General features: G+C 32.8%; 1 long non-coding RNA gene across 1 annotated transcript; it reads right to left on the reverse strand.

Annotated features, from left to right (window-relative positions):
• Positions 1 to 6,821: 6,821 nt before the first annotated feature.
• LOC126874354 (uncharacterized) lies at positions 6,822 to 7,310 on the reverse strand. Its single transcript, XR_007692768.1, has 3 exons — positions 7,176 to 7,310; positions 6,990 to 7,092; positions 6,822 to 6,916 (listed from the first exon to the last, which is right to left on the reverse strand). It is a non-coding gene; the product is annotated as an uncharacterized LOC126874354 (long non-coding RNA).
• Positions 7,311 to 20,748: the final 13,438 nt, after the last annotated feature.

Raw genomic sequence — 20,748 nt, forward strand, 5'->3', positions numbered from 1 at the left:
AAACATGATACACGTGGAATAGGTATGAATAAAAATTACAAAAAGCCGGAGAATATTCTAAAACATATGCCATGATAAAATATAAATTGTAAAGAGTTATAGATCATGTTATTATATATTAAAATTATGCTTAACAAGCAGATATTAGCGTAAATATGACGCTGCGTTAATTAAATCCAACAATATTGAGAAAAGAACAAATTGAACAATACCTAGAAATAATTTAGAAAAACACTGTTAGATCAATTTCAAATTGGGTTTTCTTTACTCGGTGTCAAACTTAACTCTTATTCGTCTTTTGCATAAACTCTTTTCGTGATATGAAACTTTAGAGTTGACATGCTGCTGGTATTAATTGCACACGCAGAATAAGATTTTCCAAATTGAACCGAAACGATGTAGACAGAAAAATGTAATACTTTCAATACTCATAACAATTATTTATGCATTCCGCATATGAACCTACCGAATATTTATTACTTACTTTTAGCTCAAAAATATTTGATATACTACTACCAAGCAAATATTAGATTGAAGAGGAAATCATACATGAAAGATGTCACTTTTTTTAATAAAAAGTTCGTTCTCATCAAAGTTTCTAGCAATTTATTACATACCTGTGTACAAAGTGGATTACTTTGTAACACAACTGGAAAGTAACTTTCTTTAGTAATGATTTACGTAATAAATTACGCAAAAAGTAAAAAGAAGATTATATTTTAAATCATATTCTAAGAATAACTGTATTTTAAACGTGATTTCAAAAGAATTTTGAATTTAAAAATTCGTCAAAAGTACATACGTACTTACTACTTCGACACGATCTAGGCTAATTATGTGTACTAATGTTTATACATCTTGATAGTAGCTGTATTCAAAGAGCGCGTCGAATCTTTTTATAGTATTTGCCTTTTGATGTATTAAAAGTATCATTAGAGATATTCTTCTTATTATCGCAAATATGTATAGTTCTGCTCATTGCATCGACAAGTGAACGGATTTTAAGCTTCCTATTCTTTTACATTTTCAATATTTCCAGAGTTATTTGTTTTCAGAATAAAAAAATATTAATTCCTGCCACTTTTGAGAGAAATTGTTTAGAAGTGTATCCTGTTTATCTCGAATCGCTCAAATATATCGGGGAAAAAATGAATGACACAAAAATCGAATGACATCGAAAGGGATATACTATTATATTCGTGTGTATTTACTTTGCGTGTATTGTCTTAACATGAAATCTCTTGCGTGTTAAAATATTTCAATGGATATCTTCATTTTTTGTTACATAATCACGCAGCTGACGTTTAGATATCTCTAAAATACTAGAAACTTGCGTCTTTCGCACCATCCGCTATCGTAATAGAAACTTTCAAATTCGACAGAGCAATACAAAGCACGCGAAAAGTGACTGACCAAAAAAGAACTGAATGTTTTGACGACATTAAGAAACTGCAGCCTTGTATTTCAGCAATATCATACCAGCAATAACAAATTTTGAGAAATATCTTTATGTTCTATTCCTTACTGGCGTACTTTGGATAACGCTAATCCCGGCGACACACTAAATTTTGAAATCCATACGACTGATTCTACAGAAGCGGGGATTCTACAGCAGCGATTTCGCTTGCACAGTTGTTCATTTAATTTGTGAATTGTAAGAAACCTCAAGTATGTCAGAGGACATAGTGATATTGCTACAAAAGCGACTAGACAAATAGAGAGCTACATGTGATTTTATCGTATTTTTTTAACCCTTTCGCTTCGGCAATCCAGTCCGCCGAAGTACTGTCACTGAACGGAAACGCGCGCCAGAAATACGCACAGTGTGCGTGGCTACTGTATATACGTTTTCCTAAGTCTTCAATAATAATAATTCTTGTAAGAACCGTATACGAAATATCGTTTCACTGTCAATGGATTTAGTAGATTTTTTAGCATGAAACAATATACGATTTTGATGTTGTTTCAACAAGGAGTAACTTAAAGAAGTGATTAATCCAATATGTCAATAAAATCAAGGGAAAATGTTCTGTCGATAACGAAAAAATATATTAATGACCACAGATAGCATTTGTATATGCATCATTTTTGTCAAATTTTGTCTTCAAAACACAACTTTGGACAATACAAGAACTAGATATTAAGTTTTTAATGTTTTTAATATTCCTATTTTATCTACTTTTGCTAAAATACATTAAACACATTTCAATACTAAACTAAAGATTTTTAAACTTAAAAATGACTCTTGCTTATTCCCATGTCACAAACAATTGGCTTTAATAATTATCGATCAATACTCTCTTATTCGTAAGCACATCAGCATATTCGATCCATGCAAATTCACGTAAAATGTTACTACTTCCTGCCTTTCGTTACATGTATCTTAATAAATTGTATCTTATTAAATCTTAATAAATATGAGTCTTAATAAAAAGAAGTTACTTTTTACGTAGACCAAACCTAGTTCTATTATTAAGCGCGTAAGCAGATAAGATGAAGATCAAATAGAGGCAAAGCTAAAAAATAACGACTATATATTTTCATGTTTCAGCGTTGAAAACTTATGTGGGTGAAACGCTAGAATTGACTGGAGTTCTTCGACAAGAAATGGGCACTTGTCTTTGCATAGACAGCAACAATGTGCCTCCGACAGTCAGCAAACGTTACTCTGTACAAGTTCACTGTATGTATTATTAAGCGCTTATCATAGAGTTATTATACAAATATATTTGCAATTATCATTCTTATATATTATACAAGGTGAATCAGAACACGTGGAAAATATGGCAGAGGTTGATTCTGAATACTGAAATAAGAAGAAAAGTTCATATAACATAATATGCCTAATATGACCTTACGTTCCACTTATAGCTTATTTTGCGATGCTAAACATTACACAGACAACATTTTCTTGGAAAATAGATAAATCGTGCCGGCCTTATTTCCGGACCAATACGCTCTTCGGATCCGAATCCGTTCGATTATTAAATACGGGAACGTTTAAAATCTCTTACTTATAAAACGTTAGTTGACGTGACGATCAAAATTTTCGACAAATCCGTGTAAGCTGTTCGAACAAGATGGACGATCTATGACGCGACGCATTCGCGTTTCCGTAGAAACTGGAACTGGTCGATTCGAGTAATTTCTTTAAAGATAGGTAAGAAAGTACTGTGACACAAAGCAAGCGTCTACTCGAAAACGTTTATACGAAATTTTCTTCTTATTTTAATGCGTTGAATCAGCCCCTGCTTGCCTGGAAGCCGTACTTTCCACATGTCTCGAACTCTATCATACCGATCCACTAGGTAAACAAAATAAAAACCTGCCAAGCACTGTGGCGGCACGGGCCACGGAACTTTTCAACGGCTCCGGATGCAAAGCGCGACGCCGCCAAAGCGCAACACCGACGTGCCCAATGTACCATCGATATCTTCACACTCTTTCCGCCGAATTCTCGGAAGAGCATACACGTGCCAGCACTGGCGGCACATCTAATGAATGCACGCTAGTGGGGGATATCGATGGGCTACGAAGGGAAGAATCTGCGCGATCCGAAACAAAAGCACAGGCAGTCTGTCTTACGCCATTAAATGTGTAAATCCTCGGTACTATTTGCATAGCAACGCGTCGAATGATCTCTCGGTGTCTATCGTTATTTGTTAGTTGTTACCAGTTGTCTGTTAAGTGTAATTGTTAATTGTTAATTGTTAACTCTGTTGATTAGTTCTAAATAAACTATTGTTTATTTAGAAGAGTAGTTCCTTACGCACCTATCACCATACCACCTCAGCACGAACGCCGTATAGATTGTTTTCACCTGTTCGATTCGTGCTAGATTTGACTAAAATACTCATGCGAAGTTATTGAAAATATAAAATCCGAATTAACATCCAGTTTTCAACAACCTGTCTAAAGATACCGCTCACAAACAAGCTATCATTTCTTGAAACAAATATATAAGATTTATTTACGTTATCAATTTTGTTGTGTGTCGAAATACAGCCTACTCAAAACATTCTATGGACCAAACGAAAAAGTTGTTGACATTGATTGTCAACAAGTCCTACAAACTAGGATCTTTCATATTTCTTTTGCTTTTGATAATTAGACACAACCTCCCGCTAGCCGATGAGTCATTCTGCTATATTTGGCTTATCCTTTGTTATTATACAAATTACTGCCATTGTTCACGGCTGACCTACTAATTCGCTTGGTGACTAGACACTACGTTAGATATTTTAATCAAATAAACTTATAATTGATAAAATACTTCCTATCAGTACAATATATGATCTAAAATTTACACATCCTGCTTCAGGGCGACATATCCAGTGAATTAACGGCGCCTGAACAATCCCTTAAAACGGGTAAATCTATAACTTTATTATCTAATTTCAACCTAATATCCAAAAACTGATCAACATAATTTCACTATGCCCAAAAAGCATCGCCTTACTGTAATATCGGAAAATAAGGATAGAAATTTTTTCCCGATTACTTACAATTTATTAATATTAAACTGAATATACGGATATAAATTGGACAGAGAACGATATTTAACGGAAACTAAATGCAATACTCGTATCTATATCAAATAACTTTACAGTTATTTGATCACTCTCGTCACAACGAATCTAACACACACACTCTCTCTCTCTCTAACAACTCTATCAATTCTCACGACTCTACTCTTCGACGACTCGAAACGTCTAACGACTCTACTCTTCAACGACTCAATTAGCTCTAACGACTCTACTCTTCAACGACTCAATTCGCTCTGACTCTCGCAACACACTCGCTTTTCGACTCGCATACTCTGACCTCTCGGTCATCGCTCCTTGAACCCGAAACCGTCCTTCTGCTCTAGCGTTCTTTATTGTTTTTCTCATATCTCTGTAAGAACTAGGTGACTTTAGTCACATAGGCGCTCTTAAATGTAAACGAACCACAGAAGGACGACGTACACGGTTTTTTCTATTTTCAACCGATCTCTAATTCAAATTTATTCTACGATATTACATTACAAATGATATTTACGATATTACGATATTTCTTTGCTATATTAATATAGTATTATTTGTTATAGATCCAGACCACCGACCTCGGCCAGGGCAATCAAAATTCGCCTTCGTCATGGTCAATAACCAATATAATATTAACTACGATAGAAACTGTCATTGTTAATTTAACACTAGCTATCACCGCTATAATATGAATGGCCTGTATACATATTAAATAAACTATAATAAATAACTTATTATTTTTAAATACACCTTGTATTATTTATCTACACTTTCCTTTCTCTTACGACCTACGTCCACCTTGATCTACGCATTGTCACGTAAAATTCGTGATAAAAAAGGAGGAGCGAAGCAATAGCTTAACTTGACTGTCCTTGAAATAAAGTAAAACCCGAGCGAGAACGTAAAATATTTATTGCGGGTAGCCGCAACCGCCGCTTCGAGCTTTTTGCAATCCACTAGCGATAAAAAGTTCGCGTACAAGGTAAATAGCGGGCAAAAGAACGGTATAAAGCATAGAGTATAGAGTATAGTAGCATCGCAGAAAAAGAAAAATCAACAGCTTGCTCGGTCATTGCGCAGCAACAGATCGAGCAACGATACAAATGATCATGGAAGTGCGTTTCTGCTTCCGGGTCTGTTCGAATTATGACGATTTGTCTTTCTGATTTTTCCGACTCGACCGTTGCACCGTTCACTCGACCATCGACCATAAATTGTTTCGAATTTTCTAGAGAACGGACACTTGAAACTACGTGCTTGCGGTACATTCGATAGCCAGGACAGAGGGATCATTCGTGAGCCTGTTTTCGTCCTGCGAGACGAGAAAATTATTAGAAATTTCCTGATGCAATTGTACGCGGTTTTATGCAACTTTGATTATACACGTGAACGATATTTAGCACAGAGGAGACGGGTTAACATTTGCGCACTAATAGGTTCCCACGTAGCTAAAATAAAGCAAAAGTTGCGCGTAATTAACGGATGACAATTGAGAAATTTCTTGGATGATCTACGTTTATTACGAAATGGTTGGATGCAAGAATCGATATCTGGTAGCATCTAAGTTGTCCGAGAGAGTTTCACGATAAAGGAACAGATCTCTGCCGATACTCTCTATCCGACTATCGTAGCAGATTTGCGTACTTTTGCAAGGTTCTCCAAATTAATACAAATTTCTAACTACCGTAACATCGAGATATTATACATCGTAAGGCAAAGTTAAGGAGAGTGGCGATGACCTCGGAAACGCGAAAAATATCTCAGAAGATAGAATTTTGGTGGCGGGAAGGACAAATGTTCGTGATGGACGTGTCTGCTCGGCGCCACTTCCGGCATCGTGACAACCACCGTAAGCCCTAGGAAGCCCTTACAGCCTCCTTTACATCGCATATGCCCTTCTCGCTGTTGATGAAAATCCAATTTGTGAAATTAGACGTTTGCTCGCTTTGAGACAAAGTAAACCGCGTTTCTCACAGGTGTTCGGCAGATGGCGATGATGAGATATAGTGCAACAAAGTGAAATTTTACGCGCGTAAATCTAACAGGATTATAATGTAACAGAAGCACAACAAAGAGGAAACTTGTGATGAAAAAGGAAGAATATATTACCAACGAAACTCTTTTGCTCCATTTTCTTTCGTAGAATTATATTTCACTTGCGAGTATTATAGCAGGTCTGCCTTTGATACAAAAATCATAAAAGGTTTACGTATCTGCACGTATATTTACGCTGTATGAACGACACTCGAGTATTACACGCATGCATTATCGACAAATATTTTCAAACATTTCAGTTAAATCTGGTGTGCACATTCTTCTATCAAAGAATTTATAGACTGCTTTCTTCGGAATTTATCGTTGCATTGCAAGTTCATTTTCGCGTATGTACGCTAAAATTGATAAAAATTCGAGTACTCCATGCATTATAATGTTTATTAACTCATTAAGTAAAACAACACTTACATTGCGCCTAATGTGGAATTGTACGCCTTGGTCTGGCTTCATCGTCCGATGTGTCGTCGTCAGGTTTACTGTGCAAAACAGAAGTGGACCTTACTGTTTGGAGCTATATTTTGGATAAAATATCGAATGAATAATAGCTTGTGTTTTTATAACAGAAGAATACTTTGATACTGTTTGTAATGTTACCTGCGATGTCATCATCTGAGTCTCCTCCTTTTGTTTCGCTAATAAGATTTTTTTTGCTTTTTCGACAGATCTTCGTGCCAGTTTTTGAACAATGGCTTTTTCTGAAATTTTTTCTTTCTCAAAGGCCTCGATTCTCCTTCTTACGGGCACATTTTTCTTCATTTCATTTTGAATGTCCTGTTTCGTCATGTTTCTATTAGACATTTCCCTTTCACGGGATGGCTCATCTTCTGCGAATAATTCTTCGAACTCGGTGAATCCAATCGCTTGATTCAGCTGCTGAACCTCCTCCTGCAGAGTTATTGGCGACCGTGATGTAAATTTAGGTTCATTATTTTTTCCTATACTACTAGCCAAGTTTTTATTCATTACTACCGTTTCGTTTGATTTTATTGATGATAAAGGTTCTACAATTGCGGTAGCGTCCATCATCTTCTGCGTATAAGTAGAATTGATGTCCATCGTGGAATTCATAAGAGGAGTAAATTTCTCAAGTGCATCCTCGCACATTGAAGGATCTTCCATATCATTTCTTGCTGATGGAATTACTGTATCATCAATAATATTAGAATATTTACCCTTCGTGTTTTCACTCCGTGAAAAAGTTCTCTTTATATTACTATCTCTTGTTGTCATTGAAGACTTTAATGGTTCAATCCTTTCTGGCTGTATTGCATCTTCTTTTGAAATTGTTTCGCTTAAAACATTCTTTTTTGTTTTACTATGTTTTGTAGGACCTTTTGTGTTTTTTTCATCTGAACTACTTCTAACACTTTCCTTTTTTTTAGGTCGGCCTCCACGTTTCCTCTAAAAATTTAGAATATATTTAACAACGTTATAGTAGTATTTATATACACAATGTACATACAATTGTATAAGCAATTAGATTTTGACGCATTAATTAACCGATATCAAACATTATTGGGTACTACATATAAGGGTTAGTATTGATTAGTAACATAAGATATGGGGTAAGATTAAAAGTATTAAATTTCATCATAATATGACACAAACATTTACATTACTGTCATCATCAAGAGTTAGCCTTCGTAATTTTGTAACAAGTGACATTGACTGCTGTTTTTTAATATTAATTGCAGCTTTTATTGCAGCCTTTCTTTTTGTTCGGTCAATTGTTGTTTCCAGCACATCCCCAGTTTTTACATCTTTATTTTCTGTTTTATCATGTACTGCTGAATCTGTTACTGTATTATCAGTATTGATAATATCATTTTCTGGGATAGTCTCTTTACGGCGATAACCTTTTTTCTTCAAAACTTTCGGCCTCTTTGTAGTTGAAGGGCCAGGGACTGATTGTGGTATTTCAGCAATTAAACCATGTAAATAATCCAGAGTGTCTTCAAGCTGGTTGTTAATATATTTTTTAACATCCAAGGAATAATTATGTATATTCGATATATCTTTGGTAATCATTTCTTTAATCTCCTTCTTTGATCCAGTATCCATATTTAAAATCTACGAATAAATGATATATATTTAATATATACATTAAATTATACTTTTTAATAATACATACCATAATTTAATATTATGGTTGAAATTATGACGTATATAGCAATTAATACATACACATGTGTTTAGTTCTATTAACTTAGAAGCACATGTAAATTAAAAGAAATATATATATATATATGAAACAATAATAAAATAATGAAGTAACATTGAGAATAGAATCTAGTTTAATTACACATATATACCCTTTTAACAATTCCGTTCTTATAAATTTTATTAAATTTACAGTGAAGCTTACAATTACACTAATGCCAATGAATATTAACGTATGCGTTTATTATTACACTGAATAAAAATGAAAGTAATGCAATGAAAAATACAATACGCTTTAATGGAAATAAAATAAGTAAATAGCGAAGTATTTATTAATATTGTTATATAGCATTATATTATATTATTATAATATTTATTAATATTTACTTACCTTTTACGTTTGCACAAAAACTATAAAATTTTAAATATAAAGAGAGATTTATAACAGAGATAAAGCAAGTCACAGAAATTAGTGTCTTTCAATGGCAAAAATGCGTTAAAGGAAGTGAAACGATAATCTCCGTCTCGCGTCACAAGCGGAACTGTGTCAGTTTTGCTCCTTGAAAGTACACGTAGCGGTACATGAGCTAGAGAACATTTCAAATCATGTTGTTGTTTTTTTGCTTCGGAGTATCAAGATCGTGAGGACATACATAATATATTAATAAATAAACTCCGGGCAAAACAATGTCGCCGTTACGTTACCGTCGAACCGTCGAACAAAGACGAATTTGAATTCTCCGACTCTCCCCCGACCTGTTTATACTATACCAGTTTAAACGGACGCAATCGTAAAGAGTTCACGAGAGTTATGGATGAGTATCTACGAGTATCTACCGTCTTTGCGAACATTATCTATAATTATTTATTTAATCATTTGAAAATATACTTGAAGGTTTCAACAACGAGCAATCTTGTCTAATAAATCTCACGATCAACCATCCTCTACACACAAGTCCTCTGAAAACATAACGACTTTTCAGTTCAATTTGAATCGTTGCGTTCAACGCCATCAGGGTGTCCTGCATAACGCGGGCATCCGACTAGGTGCTGATACCACATACAAGAACAAGTCGAATATGTGAAATAAAGCTTTTTAGCTTAAGGTCCCGTTTTGAAAAAAATACAGTTTGAACATGTTCGGTTGGCAATTGGCTTAATACACGCGTATGATAAATTTTCAATTTTATTTTTCTCTCAAACAAAGCGTTGTGTGAAAAAATTGTATTCCATATTTTTTGTTATCTACTACTTAATTAAAAATTGATTGTAATAATAATTTATTGACGAATTATTTGAAATATGTTATCATGGTGTATATCCTGTGGAATTGACAAAACATACCTTTATGATTTTGTGAATCGATACGAGTAACAATAAATTTAAATTTGATGAATCAAAAAATTAAATATTTTAATTCTTATTTTATTATTCTAAAACAAAGTAGTCTACAAATATTTTAAACACTTCTACCCTTACGTGTCACACGTTATTAAAGTGTACCATTGATACTGATACGTATATACGTTCGTTAAAAATATAAATTGGTACAGATCATTAGAAATACAATTTTCCAACTTGGTATCTTTCTTCGAAGATGGAGAATTCCAAATATTTTATTCCCATTTGTATTACTACGTAATTATAATTATATAATAATATATAATACGCGAGATATTGAACAGAAATAATAGAACCTTTCATTTGCAGTCACACAGCCATGTTATGTTTGTCTGACCAAATATGTATTAATCATGTGCAGAAATTACTGACGTCGAACTAATATTTCTATGCTGTTGTGATTCATTAGGTAATCAATTGCTTAGTCGAATCAGTTTGCCAAAGCCAACCATTGGAATAAGTAATTAGTTTTGTTGATTAAGAGCAAATTTAATTCGTATATTTACTCATTTTTGCACCATGTTACTATTTCTATTCACAATATAAAACTGTTATTCTATCGCATTGTTATTGCTACAATGTGGTTTCGTCATTTCGTTCTGTTCATATTCATTTGAATAGCGAGAATTTTCAGAGATAAATACAGACGTATAAACAATAACACAGATTACAACGATAAAAATTGAATATCATGGGATTTATGGAAACGAAAGAAATGTTTTTCGCATGCGAAATTATATTATTGCATATATGGTAGCTTTTATGTTATCATAAATATGACTGTTCTAGAAATATGAACTCTCTCTTTATTTCTGTCACGACATATGTACAGTGTTTATTTGTGTATTAACTATTCCGATAAATAAAAAGATTTATTACATGATTTTACAAAATTTGTTAAAATTGATTAAGAAGTTACTTTCAAGAAGTAATATTTACATAATTGTAAATTTAACCCTATGTTTAACAAAATTAGGCATTCTTAAGTATTTGTTATTGTAAATTACTATTATGCTTCGCCAAGTGTGATTGGCGATTTCTGGAACACAGCGTCCATCGATGTCTTCAATGAAAGAACATAAGTTTAATAACCTAACTTATCGACGAAATAAATCCCTAGCCCCCGGGTAGCGTGTTAGGAAGCTTCCGTGGTAATTCTTTTAAAAGCAATTAACGAGTGATCTGTTCGCGAATTATTGTATTGTATTATATATTATGTGGCATCATGATATCATAAGGAATACAAGTCACTATGATTTCTTCGTACTATTTCACAGATGGAGTGTGCAAATTTGACTTTACAATGAACAAAGTCAAACGTGACAATGACAAAATTGTATGTGGCAAAACTGGATACCTCAATGTTATACAGTGTGTCAAGAAAGTGTTTGTTGTCATCTTATGTCTTTGGGAGGTAATTCTACACCTTCGGATTTGCGAAGATCTGTTGAAAAAGAGGATCACAAAATTGACCTCGAGCATTCTATTGCACGTATTGCGTGTTTGTGCGCGTATTTATCCATCGATGTATTGCAAAGAACAGTTTGTCCAATAGGGGTTTCACACGCAGCAGTGAGAAAAATAATACTCTCACCCTGAGAGAATTGACCGGCGAGGGCGCGGCAGAGGCCATGGAAGCGCTTCGGTGAGGCGCGCTAGGTCCGTCGCGCCCCCCGGTGGGGTGCAAACTTAGGCGCTGGCAACTCAGCGCCCCGGGGCAGCAAATCAGCCCGGCAGGGGAACCGGACTGTCTGGCACGGCGGCTCCGGCGACGAGGCGCGGTGTGACGTGGCCGCATATCGCTCCATTAGGGGGTGTATTGAGCGCGGGGGAGGGGTGTATCCCTCACACCAGTTCCCGGGCCCCTCTAGATCGCTGCCGGGACGGTCATCATGGAGGTTTTAGTCCGTTGGCGTCCACTACCACGCCGCTTTTTCCCAGAAGCGACCTGGTGTCCTCCACGTTAATAAAAAAAAAAAAAAAGTGGGAAAAATAATACGCCAAAAAGGTGTACGTTATAAGGTTCGCCGTGTGCGAAATTATGTCGTTTGACGAATATTCGATGGTTAGCCGCTAAGAAAATTATAACGCAATCCTTGGAAATATCTTGTTTACGGATGAGAGCGATTCTTCCGATAGCAATATTCTCGATCGTCAGACTGCCAAGATTTAGGCTTGTGAAAGTTCTGACATTATGATACAATGATACAGAGATTCAAGCAGGCTCGAGCAAGTTTGATTTATTCCACAGCTCGCTTTAGCGTGTAGATAAAATCAATTTGAAAATGGAATAGATATCATATGTTCGCGAGCAGCCAGAAAACAACACTGACGTTATTTCGTATCGCATCTGACTTTAAAAACGAACATAAAATGAAAATAAACGGTTTTTCATACAAAAATGCATACTTGTTACGATGCATCGTGAGTAGCAGAGTAACGCATATGTTCGTGTATTACAGCATGAACGTATTAATGAATAAATAATATATATATATATTAAATTAAAATTTTTAATATTTTTATAATTTAATAATAATAATAATTACTATATTTATATAAGTATTATAAATAAAATATTTATAATAATATTATTAATATCTTTTTATTAGAATTATATAATTTATATATAACTATAAAATATAATTTAAAAATTTTTAATATTTTTATAATTTAATAATTATATTTATTTAAATATTATAAATAAAATATTTATAGTAATATTATTATTATTTTTTTTATTAATATTAAAAATACAATCTTAAAATTTTTAATATTTTTAATTTTATAATATCATTAATATTTTTTATTTATATTAATATATAATTAAAATTTTTTATATTTTATAATTTAATACATATATATCATAAATAAAAAATTTTTAAATTATATATTATACAATTTATATTATAGTAATTTCCATTTTTTCAAAATAAAAAAATTGTATATTAAACAATTTTAAATATAAATTTAATAATTATATTTATTTAAATATTATAAATAAAATATTTATAGTGATATTATTAATATTTTTTTTATTAATATTAAAAATACAATCTTAAAATTTTTAATATTTTTAATTTTATAATATCATTAATATTTTTTATTTATATTAATATATAATTAAAATTTTTGATATTTTATAATTTAATATATATATATCATAAATAAAAAATTTTTAAATTATATATTATACAATTTATATTATAGTAATTTCCATTTTTTCAAAATAAAAAAAATTGTATATTAAACAATTTAAAAATAAAGGGTAGAATATTTAAGTATTAATATTTTATAATTTAATTTTATAGATAATTAAATATTTATAGTAATATTATTATTTTTTATTAATATTTTAAAATATTATATATATATATATGTCGGGTTAACATTAGAATTTAAGGCGTGTAACGATTCTTCGTTTGAATTAGCCATCGTTTTATGAAACAGAGATTATATTTACGCGAATATACAAGATTTTACAAAATATTATGAATATTGAGTTTAATGAATGATAAGATTAACAAATGATAAGTTTAACTAATGATTCCAAACGAATCCACGGTCAACGGGATAACTCTTTACTATGCGTAGAATAATTTAAACACAAAAAAAAATACGATTGCTGAGGCACTCGGTAAATTGCTCGATGTATCACTTTCCAAGGCGATCACACGAATGAATATCTGATGAAAATCTTTTTCGCTGTACGACTGCATTTTGTTCGTTATATGCTCGCTGGAGGCATCGAGAAGCTTCCAATCGCCGCTGCTAGGCAGACTCTGCCAAGAGTTTGTTGTATACTCTTTGGAAGCATCGAGAAAGATCCAAACGTCGTTGCTAGGCAGCCTCTGTCTGGAGTCTGATTCCTAATACAACGCGTGTCCCATTATATCGACATCTCCAAAGTACAATTCTATGTGATTTCTAGGGAGAACAATACAACCGATCCACACCTTCGTCAGGCAAAACGTTTATCCCGTGACCGCGGCTACGCTCGGCGACCAGCTGCCACCTCGAACCCACCCTCGCCATCACATATATCGAACAATTACAAATGACAACAATTGCTTAATTACAGCTATGACAAAATCCAGGCTAAAGCACCAGAGGACTCTCGCAAAATTGCAAAGGGAAGGCTCCGGTTTTCCTTTCATCTCCGACACGTTCTTTTGTGATCCCGTTGGCCGCGGATTCGTTATCGGGCCTGAGACCATCGTCACTAGTGTCGCGAGTGCCAATTGTCGTGATCAATTGTCAAGACTGTAATAACTCTATTATTGTAATAAACTACACCTGCGTGTACCCTACCAATGACTAATTCCCGTGAAGATTCATTTGACGCCCACAACCCTACTCCCAGTGCTAATCCGACATACATATTAATATTTTTAAATATTTTTTTTTTAATATTCAAAAATTTTTTAAATTTCCCTAATATTTTCAATATTATGCTCTAAATGTATAAGCTATTTAAATTAAACAAGTTCATCTTTCTCTTTATTTAATTTAAATATAAATTAGTAATAATAATTAAATAATTAATTATAAATATATTTATAATCAAATTATTATTATTAATATTAATAAATAAATATATATTAATAATAAATAAGAAATTTTTAATCTAAAATGTATTTCTAATAAATCACAAACATATCCTATAATCTTTCCTGTAAATGTTTCAACTAAACATTTTTCAAAATAAAATTCATAATAAATTATTTTATTTGTTAAATAACTCATTATAAACTTATAAAAAAATTCTATTATAAAAAATCTTTTGATAAATATTAATTTTTTCAAATAAATATTTAATATTAATACTAAAAATATTAATCCTAATAATATTATCTTAAATACAAGATATTTATAACTATAAATTAAATTAATATTTAATTGATAAAAGAAAAAATTAAAAATAAATTTTCTTAAAATTAATATAATTATTAAAATTACTGATATAATTCCAGCTATAATACAATCTTCATTTAAATAAATTAAATTTATTATATAATTATTTCCCATTATTATAAATATTGTACGAAAAGAATATGATACTGTAAAAATTGTTCCAAAAATTAAATTTATTGTACTAAAAATTCTTTTCATATTTAAAAAATAATATTCAACAATTAAATCTTTAGAATAAAATCCTACTAAAAACGGAAATCCACATAATATTAATAATGAAAATATTATTAATAATCCTTTTATTGGATATAAATAAAATATACCAGAATAAAAACGAAAATTCTGAATACCATTTATATAATGAATAAATCTTCCAACACACATAAATATTATAGATTTAAAAAATGCATGAATAAATAAATGTAAAAATGTTAAATCTGTTATTCCTAAAGAATAAATTCTTATTATAAGACCTAATTGACTTCATGTTGATAAAGCAATAATCTTTTTAAAATCTATTTCAAAATTAGCTATAACTCCTGAAACTAATATTGTTATTCTTGAAATTATTAAAATAAATCTTTTATATTTAAAATCAATTATTATCTCATAATTGATTAATAAATAAATTCCAGCAGTAACTAAAGTTGATGAATGAACTAATGAAGACACAGAAGTAGGAGTAATTTTTGCAGCTGGTAATCACATCATAAATATTAATTGTGCACTTTTTGTAAATACTATTAAAAAGAACATTAATAAAATTAATAAATCTATTTTATATAAAATTAAATTTCATGTACCAAAAATTACTAAAAAAGAAATAATTATTAATAAACTAGAATCACCTAAACGATTTAAAATTACTATAATTATTCCTGAATTAAATGATAAAAATTTTTGATAATAAATAATTAAACAATAAGAAATTAAACCCAGACCATCTCATCCTAATAATAAAGTTAATATATTAGGTCTCAAAATTTAAAAAATTATTGATATTAAAAACATTAATATTAAATAATAAAAACGATTAATTAAATATTTATTATTTAAATTTATATATCTGATTCTATATAATTAAATAAAAGAACTAATTAATATTACTAAAAATACAAATATTAATAATTTAAATCTAATCATAAAAATTGTTAGGGAAGTGATACATTTACACTGTACATGAGAGTGTGTGTGTAAGGGTCAGAGGGCGTCCAGGTTTTAGTTGAGACAAAAGACTGCCGTTAAAAGATTCTGTATAGTCGGTTGGCGACAAGCGTGCGTGCAAGACGTTCTTCAGAGTGTAATATAGATGTATAGCTGTTGTGTGTGAAATATAGTCAATTATTTGTATTACCAAATCCTTGAATTTCCTTAATAGATTTGTATTCCAATGATGATCGTTATTACAAAATTTATTAGAAACTGACAAAGTAACGATACAGAATGTTATAACAGAACAGAATAGAATGTCGAGTACTGACTTGGGAGGTTTTTTTATATCAAGGGGTTGGCTCCTGTGGAAGGGTTATCGTTGGATGCCGGTCACATAGGGATCCTGTTACTGCTTAGTTACTGTTTCGATGGCTAAGGTATGTGAGATATGATTATCCTATTGCTGCATTCCCGGGGCCACTGTGACACTAGAGACGTTGTCTGTGTTTTATGAATTGGAGACATTATTTTGAGAATGGTCCCTGTGGTTATTTGGATTATTTTGATTTCCTTGTACTGTTTGGGAGTAGTATAGGAGATTGAAGTAGTAGTGAATTTCGGAAGACTGAGTATTTGATTGGTTGTCTCTTTGGCTTTAAGCTTGGGATACTTATTTATACATAAGGTTTTGTAGGCTGAGCGGCCTTTGTAGTTAGCAGAATGGTCACCTTGACAGTGGATGCACTTCGTTGGGGTTTCCGGTGATTTAGTGCACTGGTCAGTGGGGTGTGTACCTGCACATTTAACGCAGCAGATTTATATGCAATCGCTTTCTCTGCAATGTTTGTATTTTTCAAAGCTTTTGTTCATGCAATAGCTCTAGTGTTTTGTTCTCGTGTTTTCGTTCTAGTTATCCTAGTTGAACAAGTTTTGAAGTGTCCGTGCCTGCCTGTTCAAATGGATCGAATAGAGCATTCTCTCTTCCTCCGAAGATGGTTGTATTTCATCTTCACTCAATATGTTGCGTCATGCAACACTCTACCTGGACCCGGCCATACACCGCGGGCCAGACAGGCCCCAGATGTCCGCTCATTCTTACGGCGTACCCTCAATAACCTTAAGCACCCGTCATAAATCCCACTAATTTGCTTGCTAAGGTCCTTCAGACCCAACAAACATCTGTTTTCTGAATCATTTCTAAAGATTATTGTCTACCACGGCTTGACAAGGGAAAGTTGGGTTTTCCCACGTACGATGCTTCCTAATAACAACTTTCTATCGAGAGCAGCTAAGACCCTTCCTAGTCCAGCAACCTTCGTTTAATCAATTAACAACAAATCCGATGGTCCCGTGCGTTAGACACACGCATCCTTAGCTTTCCTCCGCTACAGCATCGTCACCGAACATCACTGATTCTTCAACCTTCAAACATACAACATCCTTCGACCGGGTCTACACCCGAAGATCAGTCAGTCACTTATCTTATACATACGCACCAGCGTAACTATCTTCTTCACAAAGTTGTTGGAATAAACTGTCATTCACACCTTGTTACATCAGTGTCATATTCAATTAACCACCTCTATTATCCTAATCGAAATAGGGGATCGATCATTTCGTGGCGTCGATTATCTAATCGTGACGGGAATTTACGACTCCCGTTGGCGTGCTTCCTCGCGATCGCGTCTCTCCGCGATCGAAACACAATGTCATAGATCTGTTTTGCCGCTTTTTAATTTCTTGTTTCTGAATATTTGCTTGAAACTTTTTCACTTCAGGGAATGACTCATCTTCTTCTTTTAGCTGATGCATCTTCGTGTTTTCACTCTGTGAAAAAGTTCTCTTTCTATTACTATTTCTTGTTGTCATTGAACACTTTTCTGGCTGTATTGCATCTTCTCTTATAGTGAATGTGTCTGTGAAGTACCCGCGATCTTCCTTGAAATTGTTTCGCTTAAAACACTTTTCTCATTCACTATGTTTTGTAGGGCTTTGTGTTATTTCTTCTTCTGAGCTACTTCTAGCACTTTTCCTTTTTTTTTAGATCGGTTTTCACGTTTCCTCTAAAAATGTAGGATATATTTAATTACGTTATAATAGAATTTATATGCACAATGTACATACATTAAACGATTAGATTTCAACATATTAATTAACCGATATCTTTTAGGTATCATTATTAGATACTATATATAAAGGTTAGTATTGATCAGTAACATGAGATTTGGGGTAAGATTAAAGATTTTAAATTTCATCATAATATGATACAAACATTTACATTACTGTCATCGTCACGAATTAATGGCCTTCGTAATTTTTCAACAAGTGACATTGACTGTTGTTTTTTAATATTAATTGCAGCTTTCCTTCAACCCTCTCTTTTTGCTCGGCTCTTCAAAACTTTCGGCGTAGTTGAAGTTGAAGGGCCAGGTTGTGGTGTTTGAGCAAAGTATCTCCAAAATGGTTGTTAACAGATTTTTTAACACCCAAGCAACGTATATTCAATATATCTTAGGTAATTAGTGCTTTCATCCGATTCTTTGATGTAGTACCGATATTCCTACAACCGATAAATCTACAAATAAATTCTTTATAAGTGTAGTATCGTGGAAAGAAGGGCCTGTGGTGGCACTCGATAGTTAAATAGCACCACTCGACACTAACTAGTGTCGGACGACGGGTTAGCGCCTTAGGTTACGAACGTAGGAGTCCGATTTTTCTTCCACGGTACAAAAAATGAGGAAAAGAGCGGCCGTACCCAACAGCGACCTCTACAGCGCTGAGCACAGCTCAACGATACTACATAAGTATTTAATATATACATTAAACTATACTTTTTAATAATACATACCATAATTTAATATTGTGCTTGAAATGATGACATATGTAACAATTAACTTAGAAGCATATGTAAATTATTTTTCAAAAAAAATATTTATATGAAACAATAATAAAGTAATGAAGTAACGTTGAGAATAAAATCTAGTTTAATTACAAATATATACACTGTTAACAATACCGTTCTTATCAATTTTATTAAATTTACAGTGAAGCTTACAATTACACTAATGTCAATGAATATTAACGTATATGTTTATTATTACACCAAATAAAAGTGAAAGTACTCTAATGAAAAATACAATATACTTTAATGGAAATAAAACAAGTAAATAGCGTAGCATTTATTAATATTATTATACAGTACTATATTATATTATTATAATATTTATTAATATTTACTTACCTTTTACGTTTGCATAAAAACTACAAAATCGTAAATATCAACTTTTATAACAGAGATAAAACAAGTCACAGAAATTCGTGTCTTTCAATGGCAAAATGCGTTAAAGGAAGGGAAACGATAATCTCCGTTTCGCGTCACAAGCGGGACTGTGCCAGTTTTGCTCCTTGAAAGTACATGTAGCGGTACATGAGCTAGAGGACAATTCAAATTATGTTGTTTTTTTGCCTCGGAGTATCAATATCGTTAGGACATACATAATGTAGTAATAAATAAACTCCGGACAAAACTATGTTGCCTCTACGTGCAACTGTCGAACGAAGACGAATTTGAATTTTCCGATTCTCCTCCGACCAATTTATACTGTACCAGTTTAAACGGACGCAATCGTAAAGAGTTATCGATCATGTAGTGGATCGTGTGAGGATCAATAATTTAGAGAATACGAGAAATTGCTGCTGCAACGCCTCAAATATATTTAGAATAAATAAAATAAAAAAAATAAATAAATTTAGAATAAATATAAATACCGTCGAGAGACGCTCGTACAAATGTATTCGCGAAGCTAGGGTATGGTCGCTTGCGAAAAACTCGATAACTATAACTCGGATGACTCGGATAATAACTCGTAGATATTGATCGATAATTCGTAGGTACTCGGTATATACAAACTCGCGATCACGTCCGTTTATTTATACTGGGGGAGGGGGGGGGGAGTCGGAAAATTTGAATTCATCTTAGATCGACGATTGCCCACAACGGTGACTTTGTTTTGTCCGGAGTTTACCTATCGATATGTTTCGTGTGTCAAGGCGATGTCCGTGTTCCGAGGCACAACAACATGAGTCGCTCTCGATCCGCCACGTCCTATGACTCTACCGACTATCTACCGAGTATTGATCAGTTACTAACGAGTTATGAGCGAGCGGTTATACACTGTCTTAGCGAATTCGTTAATACGAGCGTCTTTGCGAACATTATCTGTTCTTATTTATTTAATCATTTTAAAATATACTTGACGGTTTCTACAACGGGCAATCTCGTCTAATAAATCTCACGATTAACCATCCTCTACACACAAGTCCCTTAATACATAACGACTTTTCAGTTCAATTGGGATCATTGCGTTTAACGCCATCTATTCGCCCGGGCACGCCATTTTTCTCTAGAATATAAATTGTACCGCATGCTTGAATATGTAGCGCATGCTTGAAATAGCCAGCCATGTTGATATGGAAGAGGAGGCGAAAGTGGAGCATATTGTAGAAGGAATAGTAGATGAAGAAAACAATAAGTCTA

This window comes from Bombus huntii, chromosome 16, assembly GCF_024542735.1.
Source record: "Bombus huntii isolate Logan2020A chromosome 16, iyBomHunt1.1, whole genome shotgun sequence".
Lineage (NCBI taxonomy): Eukaryota > Metazoa > Arthropoda > Insecta > Hymenoptera > Apidae > Bombus > Bombus huntii.